The following is a 14999-nucleotide window of genomic DNA, read 5'->3' on the forward strand; positions in this document are numbered from 1 at the left end:
AATACCTGTATGTCTCTAGTGGTGAACTGGGATAGTGCAGCAGAACAACACTGGATAGAATACCTGCATGTCTCTAGTGGTGAAACTGGGATAGTGCAGCAGAACAAACACTGACAGAATAACATAACTCCTAGTGGTGAACTGGGATAGTGCAGCAGAACAACACTGGAGGCTACCTGTATGTCTCTAGTGGTGAACTTGGGATAGTGCAGCAGAACAACAATGGATACAATACCTGTATGTCTCTAGTGGTGAACTGGGATAGTGCAGCAGAACAACACTGGATAGAATATACCTGTATACAGAACAACACTCTAGTGGTGAACTGGGATAGTGCAGCAGAATAGAATACCTGTATGACAGTAGCAGCAGAACAACACTATAATACCCATTCTAGTGGGCCATACAGTGGTTCAGTGGTTCGCAAAATTTGATCAGGAATAAAGACTATTAGTGTATGCGACAATGTATATAAAAAATATGATTATTGGTATAAAATTCCTTTAATCACTCAGATGGATGGCATTTTCTGTGGCATTCAAAAGGTCTGGTCTGACATTGACATGGTGTCAAACAACCTTTCACCTGACTGATGCATCCTTTCCTTAAAGGAAAATTCCACCCCAAAACGGTCTTTTGGTATTTGCAAAATGCATCATATGGGGGATTCATGGATTTTGAAAGTTCCATATCTTGAGAACCTGATTGTTGATAAGCAAAACATTTTGGGACGATGTCACAATGGACTAATGAAGCAAATACCAGGAAATGGTTTTTGACGGTGTTGTCCTTCAACTGGTTTCTAGAACTCCCTGGAAAACTGTATTTTTATGCTGTTATTCTGTAGTCATGAAATTAAAAACCTTTTCAAGACATGAAGTCAAACCGTTACACACCAACACTAACCATGGTGGGGTGACTGAATTTAATATACAGTTATACACCAACACTAACCATGGTGGGGTGACTGAAGTTAATATACAGTTATACACCAACACTAACCATGGTGGGGTGACTGAATTTAATATACAGTTATACACCAACACTAACCATGGTGGGGTGACTGAATTTAATATACAGTTATACACCAACACTAACCATGGTGGGGTGACTGAATTTAATATACAGTTACACACCAACACTAACCATGGTGGGGTGACTGAAGTTAATATACAGTTATACAGCAACACTAACCATGGTGGAGTGACTGAATTTAATGAACAGTGACACCAACACTAACCATGGTGGGGTGACTGAATTTAATATAGTTATATACCAACACTAATCATGGTAGGGTGACTGAATTTAATATAGTTATACACCAACACTGAACATGGTGGGGTGACTGAATTTAATGAACAGTGACACACCAACATTAAACATGGTGGGGGGAGTGAATTTTAATAACAGATGCATTGAAGTGAGGCACTGGTTGGCAGAAAACCAACCAACCGCTGTACACATCACTCAGTATGATGCTACTGTCTAGTAGCAGCCTAACAGATCTGACAGGTGTACAACACAGCAGCATCACTGAGTCAGCCAACTCATTTTCATAAACAACCGCAAACTCATTGGTTTGAGTTCAATCAAAACGCTGATGTGCGCTTTGGTCTTTGAGTCAATTAGACCACGGACATTTCAAGCTTTCTAAAAATGTGTTCCTGCTTTGTGATGTCATCCTCCTTGTTGTTTGACATGACAAGCAGTACAGGGGCATGATGTCACAAACACACTGGTACCCAGACTGGAAACCAATTAACCCCTAGTCCTGGTACCCAGACTGAAACCAACTAACCCTAGTCCTGGACTGGAAACCAATTAACCCTGGTCCTGGACTGGAAACCATTAACCCTAGTCTTGGTACCCAGACAGGAAACCAATTAACCCTAGTCCTGGTACCCAGACTGGAAACCATTAACCCTAGTCCTGGTACCCAGGACCAGACTGAAACCAATTAACCCTGGTCCTGGTACCCAGACTGGAAACCAATTAACCCTAGTCCTGGTACCCAGACTGAAACCATTAACCCTAGTCCTGGACTGGAAACCAATTAACCCTAGTCCTGGACTGGAAACCAATTAACCCTAGTCTTGGTACCCAGACTGGAAACCAATTAACCCTAGTCCTGGTACCCAGACTGGAAACCAATTAACCCTAGTCCTGGTACCCAGACTGAAACCAATTAACCCTGGTCCTGGTACCCAGACTGGAAACCAATTAACCCTAGTCCTGGACTGAAACCAATTAACCCTGGTCCTGGACTGGAAACCAATTAACCCTAGTCTTGGTACCCAGACAGGAAACCATTAACCCTAGTCCTGGTACCCAGACTGGAAACCAATTAACCCTAGTCCTGGTACCCAGGACCAGACTGGAAACCAATTAACCCTGGTCCTGGTACCCAGACTGGAAACCATTAACCCTAGTCCTGGACTGGAAACCAATTAACCCTAGTCCTGGACTGAAACCAATTAACCCTAGTCTTGGTACCCAGACTGGAAACCAATTAACCCTAGTCCTGGTACCCAGACTGGAAACCAATTAACCCTAGTCCTGGTACCCAGACTGAAACCAATTAACCCTGGTCCTGGTACCCAGACTGGAAACCAATTAACCCTAGTCCTGGACTGAAACCAATTAACCCTGGTCCTGGACTGGAAACCAATTAACCCTAGTCTTGGTACCCAGACAGGAAACCAATTAACCCTAGTCCTGGTACCCAGACTGGAAACCAATTAACCCTAGTCCTGGTACCCAGGACCAGACTGGAAACCAATTAACCCTGGTCCTGGTACCCAGACTGGAAACCAATTAACCCTAGTCCTGGTACCCAGACTGGAAACCAATTAACCCTAGTCCTGGACTGGAAACCATTAACCCTAGTCCTGACTGGAAACCAATTAACCCTAGTCTTGGTACCCAGACTGGAAACCAATTAACCCTAGTCCTGGTACCCAGACTGGAAACCAATTAACCCTAGTCCTGGTACCCAGACTGGAAACCAATTAACCCTGGTCCTGGACTGAGAAGCATCTGTCTGGGAAACTTCCCCTAAAACTATCATTATAGAAGTGATTATGTTGTCAGCTAACAACATCCCACAGAGCGGAGGTTGAGAAACACTGAAGCTTCTTCAGATGTGTTTTATTAATGCAACACCCAGGATGTTAATCTGCAGTGAAGACGCGTGCAGCGATGTCATCCAGTAGCCAGTCTACTCCAGTCAGTAGGTTCTCTCCTGTCACAGCACTGCAGCCGATGATACACCAGTGGTGGGTCTTAATGTCATCCAGACATTAAGTGTGTGTGTATAGGTGGGTACTGTGTTCTCACCTCTCCTATGGTCTCTCTACTCAGTGATCCAGGAATGTCCTGTTTGTTGAGTAGCTCCTGGTGTGTGTGTGTGTGTGTGTGTGTGAGAGAGAGACGGGTCAAATTACGAGGAAATGGAGACAGTTGATGAAATCAAAGAATGGAACAAAACTAGCAAAAGTTGTAGTAGAAGACAAACACTGGTCCAATAATGGACTATTTTTTTGGACAAGGAGATTAATTTGGGAAATCCATTTGTAGGACTGTGAAGAAAGCAGTGGGAAATGTGGATTAAATCAAGGTGACTAGAAGCGCTGTTATTTTGGTTAATTGGGTCGATGAAGAACAGAAGAAACATGCACTAATCTGGAAAATTGTCCACGTCAGAAGTAACATGTATTGACCTTCGGAGCAGGGCGCCTGCCAAAGGAGGAATAGCTGCAGTCCAAGTGTCCAAGAAGTCCAATTAGCTGGGTTTCATATCTGCTGCAGCCAAGAAGATTTTGGGGCTTGAAGACTTTACAGCAGAAGCACTACAGGTCTTGCCCTCCCAGGAGGCTTCTGAGGCTGTGTTGGACCTGGTGAGAATGAGGTTTTTATAGAAAAGCAGGTTGATTTTATTTAGTTAATTTATTGTTTGGTTGTTTGTATGATATTTTATTTGTTCCCGAATGTTTTCCTTTTCGTGATCGTTATTATCCACCCGCACAGTAGGTGGCGGAATGCACAATGTTGCGAACGCCATTATACCATAGAAGAAAAAGAAGGAACGGAAGCTTACTTGGTTATTCATGAGAGGGTTTTGTGGGTTAAGTCCCCCGTGTGTGTAAACGGTTTCATTTCTCTTCAAGATGCGGACGACTCGAGAGAGAGAATATCCCGCTCAGGTAAGCTGCATATTTACTGAGATGTCTGCATTTTTCTGCTATTGTACAATGACTCACTCTGCTGCAGTAAAATGATGCAAGCGAATGTTCGTTTACCAACTGGCTAGTTTGGTGGTTTTAGTTAGCAAGTAGCTAACCACGTGCCATGTTAGCTAGTATGCTAGCTTTCCAGTTAGGAGTGACCGGACCTTCAGTCATTATAAACCCAACATTAGAGGTCTCTGCTACGGTGATGATAAAATGAACTCTCTCTTACCGAATCAGTCTTTGAAGAAGAAACTTCTTTACCAGATTCTGAGTAGCATTTGGCCCCTGATTCGACTCGTTGCTGCGCTAATGGCACCTATTCTCAATAATGTACTACTTATTAACGTTGATCTGGTCAGAAGTAGTTCACTGTATTGGAAATAAGGTTCCATTAGCGACGATATCCGTGTCGGGTTCTATATGCCTGCACGTTGCCTGTTCATAAATGGACCTCCCTAACTTCACCCTGATCAACAGAAATGCAGGACAGATGTCGGGAAGTCCAGAAGAATGACACGTGAGTACATTGACTACCTCTAGGATCATTAGATGTGTTCAGCTTGTCTGCCATTCACCTTTAAGGGATTCGCCAGGGCCCTTTATCTATTTCCCAAGTTAGTGGATACAAGCTCACTGTAAAGGTAGATTATTAAGTGATTATTCACTAGCATTAACAACTATTAAGAATATGGTTATCAGCTAGCATGCTAGACCATACCTGTAGACGTTATGCTAGCTTTAGTTAGCAGTGGCTATCAACGCTACAGTTACCAACTCGGTGCACCTTGGTGTAGACTGTCAGCATGTGGTGACTGGCTATAAATGATGATCCTCAATGACAAGCATATATCTGATTTTTGGTGATGCTAACTTTGATCTGATGGCCTCCTTGTCCTGTGTTCCAAAGCCTATTGTAGTAATATACAGACCAGTACGTCACTAACATGGATGTGTTCTTTGCACAGGTCTGCATTACTTGTGACATGACTTCCTGACTTCAAGGCATCTGAACAGAATCTCCACTTGGAGTTCCATTCTGGAATAGGAATGTGTGCTGGTGAGTAACATTTGAGTTTATTCACTGGTGTTCAGGACACTTCTAATGGCACCACATTTCTATATGGTCACTACATCCAGGCTTTATATGATGATCCATTGACAAGCATATGTCTGATTATTTTGTGAAGATACTCTTTGATCTGATGGGCTCTATTCAAGAACCTTCTATCATCTTATAGAAGCCAAGCTATAACTAACATTATTTTGTGATTCCTTCTACAGGATACCTGGTTCCAGACCATGAGACTGATGCACTTTGTGAAAATCCAGGTTGGTGAAATGTTAAGACATTGACATCATTTGAAATAGTACCCCTACTTCCCTTTATAGTGCCCTAACTTAGACCAGGACCCATGTACTATAAAGGCAACAGGGTGACTTTGGATGAAGGCAATTTCATGTTTTGGCTGGCCGACTGTACAAGATGGCTACCGGGATGTGCTACAGTCCCAATGATGATTAACTTAGCTCACTTTGAACCGATGTGAAACGACATGAACTACTGAGTGACTGTAGCTAATGCACCAGTTGTATGTTTAAATGTTCTTTGCGGCAAATACACCAACTTCCTTTCTCATTTCAACAGATGTGGGGATGAAGTTTCCTGAAGGGATTAACACGACCTTCACTGTTGAGCTCGTCCAACAACTATCAAACTGGGTTCCCCACTACGGGTAGGACTGGTCTTCCTGTTCCACATGTTGCTGGAATCCCAAATGGCACCTTATTCCTTGTGAACTGCTCCTGAGTGGCGCAGGGTCTAGGGCACATCCGGCTGTGATTGGGACCACCATCGGGCAGGTCACAATACAGTACGGGCAGGTCACAATACAGTACGGCCAGTCGGTCTCGTCAATAAGTAGTCCACTGTATAGGGACTGGGGTGCCATGACTCTGTGGAACCAGTCACTTGAAGATGCTACAGTCCCAATGATGACAATCTTAGCTCACTTTGAACCGATGTGAAACGACATGAACTGCTGAGTGACTGTATATAGTGCAGCAGTTAGTCATCGATTCCTCAATCATCACACTAATAAAATGTTTGCCTTTCGTTCTTCAGGGTTTGGGTGCTGTGGTCCGTGGCATTGCAGCGTGGACTCCAACATACTGGTAAGTTGTGGTTCTGAAACTGTCCCAAGTGGTGCTTTATAGTTTATTGTATTGATATTTACACAGCTTGTTAACTTTTACTTGTATAGTTTAGCTGAACACATGTGTTAGCTCTCCAAACCTTCTGCTGAACATGATGAATATTCTCTTTGGAATCTCGTTCGTCTGAACTCCTGTTGAGAAAAGGAATAGCTGACTTCAGCAGAGGGCTACGTAACCTGTCATAAAGGCTACATATGTTATGTCTAACCCCTCCTTGTGCCCTCCTCATATCTGGTCCCCACCCAGACTAACCTGAAGCTTATGTCTTCCTAGGTTCTTCTGTATGTGGCTGAACAGGGAGCCGTGATGCCAACTAGACTGGTGAGTTTTGGTTAATGAGTACGTTTGGTAATTGTTATGGGTAATGAATCTAGTCCATGTTTCTTAACCAGAGACTCTGCCTTAGCCACAAGCTATAACCCGTCTTAGGTGTAAAAACTAACTGCAAACCAGAGGGAACAGTTGATGTTTGGTAGTCATGGTGACTCTGGCTCCTAGTGATGACACCCGCACGCGTCTTACGCCCTGCGTCGACGACAGAACCTGCAAAAGGTGGACCCACTGGCGTTGCCAGGGCAACAAGGGGACAGCTGGTTGGGGTTACCAACTGTCTGATGGGACCAGAGACTCACACAAAATAGCATTTGGCTCTGCATTGTTGATCCAAAATGGCTGCTATTAGATTTAATATGGAGAATCATTCATGTCGTGCTAGTTGTCGCGGGTGATTTGTGCTGCTACTAGTGGTAGTCCTGATGCAGTACAGGGCCCTTGTCAACACCTTCCCTTAGTGTTGTTCAGCATGTTTATTTTGACTCCTCTCCTTCAGGTCCTGATGGTGTTACCAGACTAGTCACTAGAAGATGCCTGTTACTGAACTACCTCAAGGTGTGTGTGATCGACTTGACTTCTGTCCTCTATAGTGTAGATGTGATGATTTCCGGTTACCGCCCCAGTCTGATGTTAAGCTGACTGATTGGTTACTAAACTGATCTATAGAGGTGGGGCTACTTTTCTGTACTGCAGTTTATCACATTAATATAGATAGAAAATCTCCTCTTCCAGGTCCTGACTGTTGTACCAGACTGGCCACTAGAAGCTCTTTGCTGTGACAGTGAATGAAGATGTGGAATCCAAGTTATTGTGAGTAGAAGTGTAGCACAACCAGCTGGCAGATTATTTCACTTATCAACTGCAATCTATGCTACTTCCTGATGTTCAGACAATGACTGCAGCAGTCTGTCCACTCTGGCTGAACGCCAGGCACAACATGAGGAAGTAGAATCAGCCACTCTAGTGTGGTGGGAAAATGTACCAAGACGATTCAAGGACAAGACTGAATAATAGATTGAAATTAATAATGGTGCCACCTGTTGGTTAGTAGAAGTGATGATTTCATATTACCGCCCCAGTCTGATGTTAAGCTGACTGATTGGTTACTGAACTGATCTACTCTCTAGCATTGTGTTCTGGTCCTGGGAACCCAGAGGAGGGGTGGGTCCCCAAGATTAGTTAATGCTGTGCTGTTGACTGATCTAATGTCTGACCACTAGTTCTTACAATATCACTTAATAATCCTCAACTCTCCTCCCCCAGTTGATGTCCTTGTGGGTCTGCAGTCTTCAGGAAGGTGTGTATGATTTGTTTTTACAGTATCTTCACTCACTGACCCTGCACCTCTTGAACTTGCTACAAACTCCACCTACCTTCTACCTACTCATTAACATCACTGAGGGAACTACACCTCTCATGAAAGCTTTGCTACAGCACACACCCACCACATGGAACATTCTGGAATGCTGTTTGTGATGAACCTTTGTCACAGTTGATTGGCTTCTGTCCGGTGCTCTGTGGCTGGCATCAACCCAGGTTTCCCATCGGTCCTCCTGTGGGTTGGGCAGACACTGACAAGCCTGCTCTCTGGTCCTTTTGGGGCAGGGGTAAGGTGGGCTGCCTGCCTGGAGGGAGGGTGTCTGGGTGGGGAGCTTGGAGCCAGACCTTGGACCACTGGCTGGATGGCTACAATGACTGAAACCAAGCCTGATCTCATTTCAGAATGCTCTGCATATAGTCTGCAGTACCTAATGTACTTCTGCATAATGTTTGATTAGGGATCTGTTCCTTCCAGGTCCTGACTGTTCCAGTCTGGCCACTGGAGAACTGTTACTGAACTACCTCAGGTGTAGGGATCAACTTTCACTCTGATCTGTTGCCATTAACTGTCCTTTATCATGTAGAAGTGATGATTTCCGGTTACCGCCCCAGTCTGATGTTGCTGACTGATTGGTTACTGAACTGATCTATACTCTAGAGCAGTGTTTCACAATCCTGGTTCTTGGGACTGAGATGTATAAGGCTTTGTTTAGACTGACAGCTCAATTCTCATCTTTCACTTTTTAGTCTTGAATAATCAGACCCTAATGTTGGTGAAACTCTTTCGTTTCTGAAATACTCTGGGAATACCGCTCAAGCCCAGTTCTTGGGGGAAACACTTGTTGACCGTTTTGTGTCCCCAGGATTAGAATTCACTGCTATAGACTGATCTCATGTCTGACTACAAGGTCTTACAATGTCACGTCATGCTTTCCTACTTTCTCCCTCTAGGTTTCTGCCCTCTGTTTGAGGTCCTGGTGTCTGCAGGGTTTGGAAAGGTGTGTGACTTTAGACAGAATCTTAACGCTCCTTCCACATGAAGCATTCTGGGATGTCGTAAATGATGAGCACTACTCATGAATGAATCTCACTCTCCAGTCTGTTGTCAGTTCTGTGTTCTGGGGCTGGATCAAGGTCTGGCCTCCCATCGGTCCTCCTGTGGGTTGGGCAGACACTGACAAGCCTGCTCTTGCTTACCTGGGGCAGGGGTAAGGTGGGCTGCCTGCCTGGAGGGGAGGTGTCTGGGTGGGGGCTTGACCCCAGACCCTGGACCGCTGGATGGCTACAATGACTGAACTACATGGACCTGATCTGGTTTCAGAATGTTCTGGATGTAGTCTAGTAATCTGAGATGGGGATTATTTGGTTTTAAAACTGTTCTGTTTCTTTAGATCTGGTTGGCTGCTGAAGTGTTGCTGTGCTGGTGGAGGGGAAGGTGTAGTGTTATTATAATGCACTGAGTATAGAGGACATTAACACCTTCCTAATATTGACTTTACCCTCAGAACAGCCTGTTGTCTGCCTACAAGGGGTCTGTAAGCGTTCCACAGGGATGTTGGCCCGTGACACAACTGTGGGTCGACATTGGAGTGTAGTTAGCTGGATGTCCTTTGGGTGGTGGACCAGTGTTGATACATATGAGAAACTGTTGAGCTTGACAAACCCAGCAGTGTTTCAGTTGATACAAACCGGTGTGCCTGGCACCTGCCATACCTCTTTCAAAGGATCTTAAATATTTGTCTTGTCCATTCACCCTCTGAGTGGTACACAATCCATGTATTGTGGTTTAAAAACCCTTTGAACCTGTCTGTGTATCTACACTGATTTAACCAGTGACTTCAATAAGGGCTCGTTTCACCTGGTCAGGTTAATGTATTGACCACTCAGTGGATATGTGTTGTAATGGGAAAGGGGGCAGATCAATATTAGGAAGATGTTAATGTTCTGTTGAATGTTCCTCTTGGATCATCACACTGACCCATGCAATGTGTTCTACACTACAGACTCTGACGTGATGAGTCATCATTACCGCCCCAGTCTGATGTAACGCTGACTGATTGGTTCATCTCTGATCAAGTCATCTCATACCTTGTGTATTAGTCCCTACAGTATCACCAGGGTTTAATTCTTACACTATTTTCCCTCTAGCTCTCCTGTTTTACACTTGCAAGACCTCTTACACTCCTGATTGGTCAGCAAGGAAGTGGGGGAAACCAGGCCAAGTCAATTCAACCCTGTGACTGTTCTGATGTGTAAATAAACCTACAAATTAATGCTTGTCCTATTTTTCTTTCTTGGTGGTAGTTGTTGAATTTGGCCATTTTTAATGAACCATGTGGTGTTCTGATTTCAATACTGAACAATGATGTCAATCATCGCATGTTCTTCAAGGTTTTAAACCTGCACATTTGACGGTGACTTGACTTCTCACTGGCTATAGGAAGTTGGCTGATTTAAGGTAATTCTTTGTTTTTGAAAATATGTTGTGAGCACAATGGGATAGACATTATATTGAATAAATTCAGCTACGATTTCAATACCACCAAAGATAAAGTTTTCACTCAGGCCTTTACCATTGGGTTGAAAAAAGAAAATTCGCGGTCTGTAACTGCATGGTTATGACGGACAGCAATGTGCGGTTTGTATTTCCGGAACCTCTGGTTCGTTCAACTATTACTAAGGTGGAAGGGATGTGTTTTTGTGATCAGTGAGAGAACGAGGGTTAAAGGCGATGTGTCGTGGTCAATTTGTTGCGTTGGCCGTGAAGTGATTTACAATAGGTGATTAAGGAAGTGAGTTGGGACAATAATTGAGAGCTGTTAAGGAAGTGGAGCAATGCAGAGCTGTTAAGGAAGTGAGTTAATACAGGCCCACCACAACCAATAGTATTAATGTGAACTGTTAAGGAAGTGAGTTAATACAGGCCCTACCGCCAACCAATAGTATTAATGTGAGAGCTGTTAAGGAAGTGAGTTAATACAGGCCCTACCGTCAACCAATAGTATAAGCTGTTGAGAACTGAATTAAGGAAGTGAGTTAATACAGGCCCTACCGGCCAACCAATAGTATTAATGAGAACTGTTAAGGAAGTGAGTTACTACAGGCCCAATAGTATTAATGCAGAGCTGTTAAGGAAGTGAGTTAATCAACCAATAGTATTAATGTGAACTGTTAAGCAGGCCCTACCCAACCAATAGTATTAATGGAGAGCTGTTAAGGAAGTGAGTTAATACAGGTCCTACCAACCAGTATTAATGAGAACTGTTAAGGAAGTGAGTTAATACAGGCCCTACCGTCAACCAATAGTATTAATGTGAACTGTTACAGTGGGAAAGAATTTGGGCTCTTGCAAGGGTAATTCAGTGTTAGCTCATGAGGCTAGTTTCCCGGACACAGATTGAGCCCAATCCGGGATTTACATTAGAATTCTGGCGATTAACAGGAAGAAAAAAAAGGCGTATAAATGACGCAAATATTAATTTCTGAAGTTTGCTTTGCTCAGTGTTTTCAGATATATTTTGTCAGATGTTACTATGGAATAGTGAAGTGTAATTACAAGCATTTCATATGGTTTTGTCAGAATTTTGTTTTTTCACCCGCCTCTTGAGGATTGCCCCAAACAATCGGGAAGATGGTAGAAAAAAGTGACTTAATTGTTTACTCCTGTAACTCTCTGTTCACACTGCTTTGCTTTATCTTTGGTCAGGTCGCAGTTGTAAATGAGAACTTGTTCTCAACTAGCCCAATTGGTTAAATAAAGGTGAAATAAATAAATACAATTCTGTATTCAGTTAATTTGCATGGCAAATAGGGACTTTGCAATTGATTGCAACTCATCTGATCACTCATAACATTCTGCAGTATTTGCAAATTGCCATCATACAAACTGAGGCAGCAGACTTTGAAAATTAATATTTATGTCATTCTCAACTTTTGGCCAGGCCTGTACAGTTAATATTGTGCGCCGTTCAGTACTGGTCTGCGTCACACCATCCATATGGCACCGATCACATGTTCCTGTCAATCATAAATTGGCTTTTTAGAAGATTCCACATTTTCTGAGATCAATAAACATGACCATTATAACAGGTGCTTTTAATTTGAGTACAAATGCTTCAATTCTATGACGTTAGCTGATCCCAGAAAAAGGTTTAAGCCTAAATTTACCACAGATCTTATTTTCAGTGTTGATGTAAAAACATTTCCCCAGAGCATTTGTCCAACAAACCATGGCAGTTTGTGCCTAACAAGATGCCATTACTATTACTCTCTCTAGCAGCTGGGTCTGGTCTACCTAGTTAATTGAATACGACACATTGTTCAGAGAATGGTAGTCTCGCTTGCCATCCGTCTCAAACCTCGTGTCTGCATTGTGTGATGTATCGTCTCCACCTTCTTGCCCTTTGTGCTCTTGTCTGTGCCCAATAATGTTTGTACCATGTTTGGTGCTGCTACCATGTTTTGCTACCATGCTGTGTTATGTGTTGCTGCCTTGCTATGTTGTCTTAGGCCTCTCTTTATCAAATCACAATCAAATGTATTTATATAGCCCTTTGTACATCAGCTGATATCTCAAAGTGCTGTACAGAAACCCAGCCTAAAACCCCAAACAGCAAGCAATGCAGGTGTAGAAGCACGTTGTGTTGTCTCTCTTGTGGTGATTGTGTGTTTTGTCCGATATATTGTATTTAGTTTTAGTCCCAGGCCCCGTCCCTGCAGGAGGCCTTTTGGTAGGCCGTCATTGTATATAAGAAATTGTTCTTAACTGACTTAATTATGTTAATTTAAAAAAGAGAAAAACCTAAGCACTTTTCAACATCTTTCCTCTTCCAGTTCTTGGATAGAAAACCTGTATGTCTCTAGTGGTGAACTGGGATAGTGCAACAGAACAACACTGGATAGAATACCTGTATGTCTCTAGTGGTGAACTGGGATAGTGCAGCAGAACAACACTGGATACAATACCTGTATGTCTCTAGTGGTGAACTGGGATAGTGCAGCAGAACAACACTGGATAGAATACCTGTATGTCTCTAGTGGTGAACTGGGATAGTGCAGCAGAACAACACTGGATACAATACCTGTATGTCTCTAGTGGTGAACTGGGATAGTGCAGCAGAACACCACTGGATAGAATACCTGTATGTCTCTGGTGGTGAACTGGGATAGTGCAGCAGAACACCACTGGATAGAATACCTGTATGTCTCTGGTGGTGAACTGGGATAGTGCAGCAGAACACCACTGGATAGAATACCTGTATGTCTCTAGTGGTGAACTGGGATAGTGCAGCAGAACACCACTGGATAGAATACCTGTATGTCTCTGGTGGTGAACTGGGATAGTGCAGCAGAACACCACTGGATAGAATACCTGTATGTCTCTAGTGGTGAACTGGGATAGTGCCACAGAACAACACTGGATACAATACCTGTATGTCTCTAGTGGTGAACTGGGATAGTGCCACAGAACAACACTGGATACAATACCTGTATGTCTCTAGTGGTGAACTGGGATAGTGCAGCAGAACAACACTGGATAGAATACCTGTATGTCTCTAGTGGTGAACTGGGATAGTGCAGCAGAACAACACTGGATAGAATACCTGTATGTCTCTAGTGGTGAACTGGGATAGTGCAGCAGAACACCACTGGATGTCTCTAGTGGTGAACTGGGATAGTGCAGCAGAACACCACTGGATAGAATACCTGTATGTCTCTAGTGGTGAACTGGGATAGTGCAGCAGAACAACACTGGATAGAATACCTGTATGTCTCTAGTGGTGAACTGGGATAGTGCAGCAGAACAACACTGGATACAATACCTATATGTCTCTAGTGGTGAACTGGGATAGTGCCACAGAACAACACTGGATAGAATACCTGTATGTCTCTGGTGGTGAACTGGGATAGTGCAGCAGAACACCACTGGATAGAATACCTGTATGTCTCTGGTGGTGAACTGGGATAGTGCAGCAGAACACCACTGGATAGAATACCTGTATGTCTCTAGTGGTGAACTGGGATAGTGCAGCAGAACACCACTGGATAGAATACCTGTATGTCTCTGGTGGTGAACTGGGATAGTGCAGCAGAACACCACTGGATAGAATACCTGTATGTCTCTAGTGGTGAACTGGGATAGTGCCACAGAACAACACTGGATACAATACCTGTATGTCTCTAGTGGTGAACTGGGATAGTGCCACAGAACAACACTGGATACAATACCTGTATGTCTCTAGTGGTGAACTGGGATAGTGCAGCAGAACAACACTGGATAGAATACCTGTATGTCTCTAGTGGTGAACTGGGATAGTGCAGCAGAACACCACTGGATGTCTCTAGTGGTGAACTGGGATAGTGCAGCAGAACACCACTGGATAGAATACCTGATGTCTCTAGTGGTGAACTGGGATAGTGCAGCAGAACAACACTGGATAGAATACCTGTATGTCTCTAGTGGTGAACTGGGATAGTGCAGCAGAACAACACTGGATACAATACCTATATGTCTCTAGTGGTGAACTGGGATAGTGCCACAGAACAACACTGGATAGAATACCTGTATGTCTCTAGTGGTGAACTGGGATAGTGCAGCAGAACACCACTGGATAGAATACCTGTATGTCTCTAGTGGTGAACTGGGATAGTGCAGCAGAACACCACTGGATACAATACCTGTATGTCTCTAGTGGTGAACTGGGATAGTGCAGCAGAACACCACTGGATACAATACCTGTATGTCTCTAGTGGTGAACTGGGATAGTGCAGCAGAACACCACTGGATAGAATACCTGTATGTCTCTAGTGGTGAACTGGGATAGTGCAGCAGAACACCACTGGATAGAATACCTGTATGTCTCTAGTGGTGAACTGGGATAGTGCAGCAGAACAACACTGGAT

The 14999-nt window shown here is 43.7% G+C and overlaps 2 long non-coding RNA genes, 6 other non-coding genes and 2 pseudogenes across 11 annotated transcripts; all 10 read left to right on the plus strand.

The window, feature by feature from the left end:
* Positions 1-3302: 3302 nt before the first annotated feature.
* Positions 3303-8624, plus strand: LOC135566498 (uncharacterized). Of its 4 annotated transcripts, XR_010462105.1 has the most exons (13): positions 3303-3317; positions 3731-3896; positions 4027-4202; positions 4707-4746; positions 5195-5286; positions 5511-5558; positions 5875-5962; positions 6352-6401; positions 6717-6764; positions 7273-7331; positions 7509-7586; positions 8040-8073; positions 8572-8624. It is a non-coding gene; the product is annotated as an uncharacterized LOC135566498 (long non-coding RNA). The 4 variants fall into 4 exon arrangements; XR_010462107.1 differs by lacking the exon at positions 3303-3317 and having other exon boundaries at positions 3435-3896; positions 8555-8606; XR_010462104.1 differs by lacking the exon at positions 3303-3317 and having other exon boundaries at positions 3436-3896.
* LOC115120597 (small nucleolar RNA SNORD29) lies at positions 5736-5799 on the plus strand. The gene has a single exon (XR_003862183.1). It is a non-coding gene; the product is annotated as a small nucleolar RNA SNORD29 (small nucleolar RNA).
* LOC115120614 (small nucleolar RNA SNORD29) lies at positions 6214-6277 on the plus strand. The gene has a single exon (XR_003862200.1). It is a non-coding gene; the product is annotated as a small nucleolar RNA SNORD29 (small nucleolar RNA).
* Positions 6531-6602, plus strand: LOC115120598 (small nucleolar RNA SNORD30). The gene has a single exon (XR_003862184.1). It is a non-coding gene; the product is annotated as a small nucleolar RNA SNORD30 (small nucleolar RNA).
* On the plus strand, positions 6936-7063 carry LOC115120611 (small nucleolar RNA SNORD22). The gene has a single exon (XR_003862197.2). It is a non-coding gene; the product is annotated as a small nucleolar RNA SNORD22 (small nucleolar RNA).
* On the plus strand, positions 7367-7441 carry LOC115120607 (small nucleolar RNA SNORD31; annotated as a pseudogene).
* On the plus strand, positions 7823-7892 carry LOC115120600 (small nucleolar RNA SNORD31). Its single transcript, XR_003862186.1, has one exon. It is a non-coding gene; the product is annotated as a small nucleolar RNA SNORD31 (small nucleolar RNA).
* A 51-nt stretch (positions 8625-8675) lies between the features above and the next one.
* On the plus strand, positions 8676-8743 carry LOC115120601 (small nucleolar RNA SNORD31). The gene has a single exon (XR_003862187.2). It is a non-coding gene; the product is annotated as a small nucleolar RNA SNORD31 (small nucleolar RNA).
* LOC135566497 (uncharacterized) lies at positions 8724-10369 on the plus strand. Its single transcript, XR_010462103.1, has 2 exons — positions 8724-9531; positions 10245-10369. It is a non-coding gene; the product is annotated as an uncharacterized LOC135566497 (long non-coding RNA).
* LOC115120602 (small nucleolar RNA SNORD31) lies at positions 10101-10174 on the plus strand (annotated as a pseudogene).
* Positions 10370-14999: the final 4630 nt, after the last annotated feature.

Source organism: Oncorhynchus nerka, unplaced genomic scaffold (assembly GCF_034236695.1).
Source record: "Oncorhynchus nerka isolate Pitt River unplaced genomic scaffold, Oner_Uvic_2.0 unplaced_scaffold_4693, whole genome shotgun sequence".
NCBI classification, from domain to species: Eukaryota; Metazoa; Chordata; class Actinopteri; order Salmoniformes; family Salmonidae; genus Oncorhynchus; species Oncorhynchus nerka.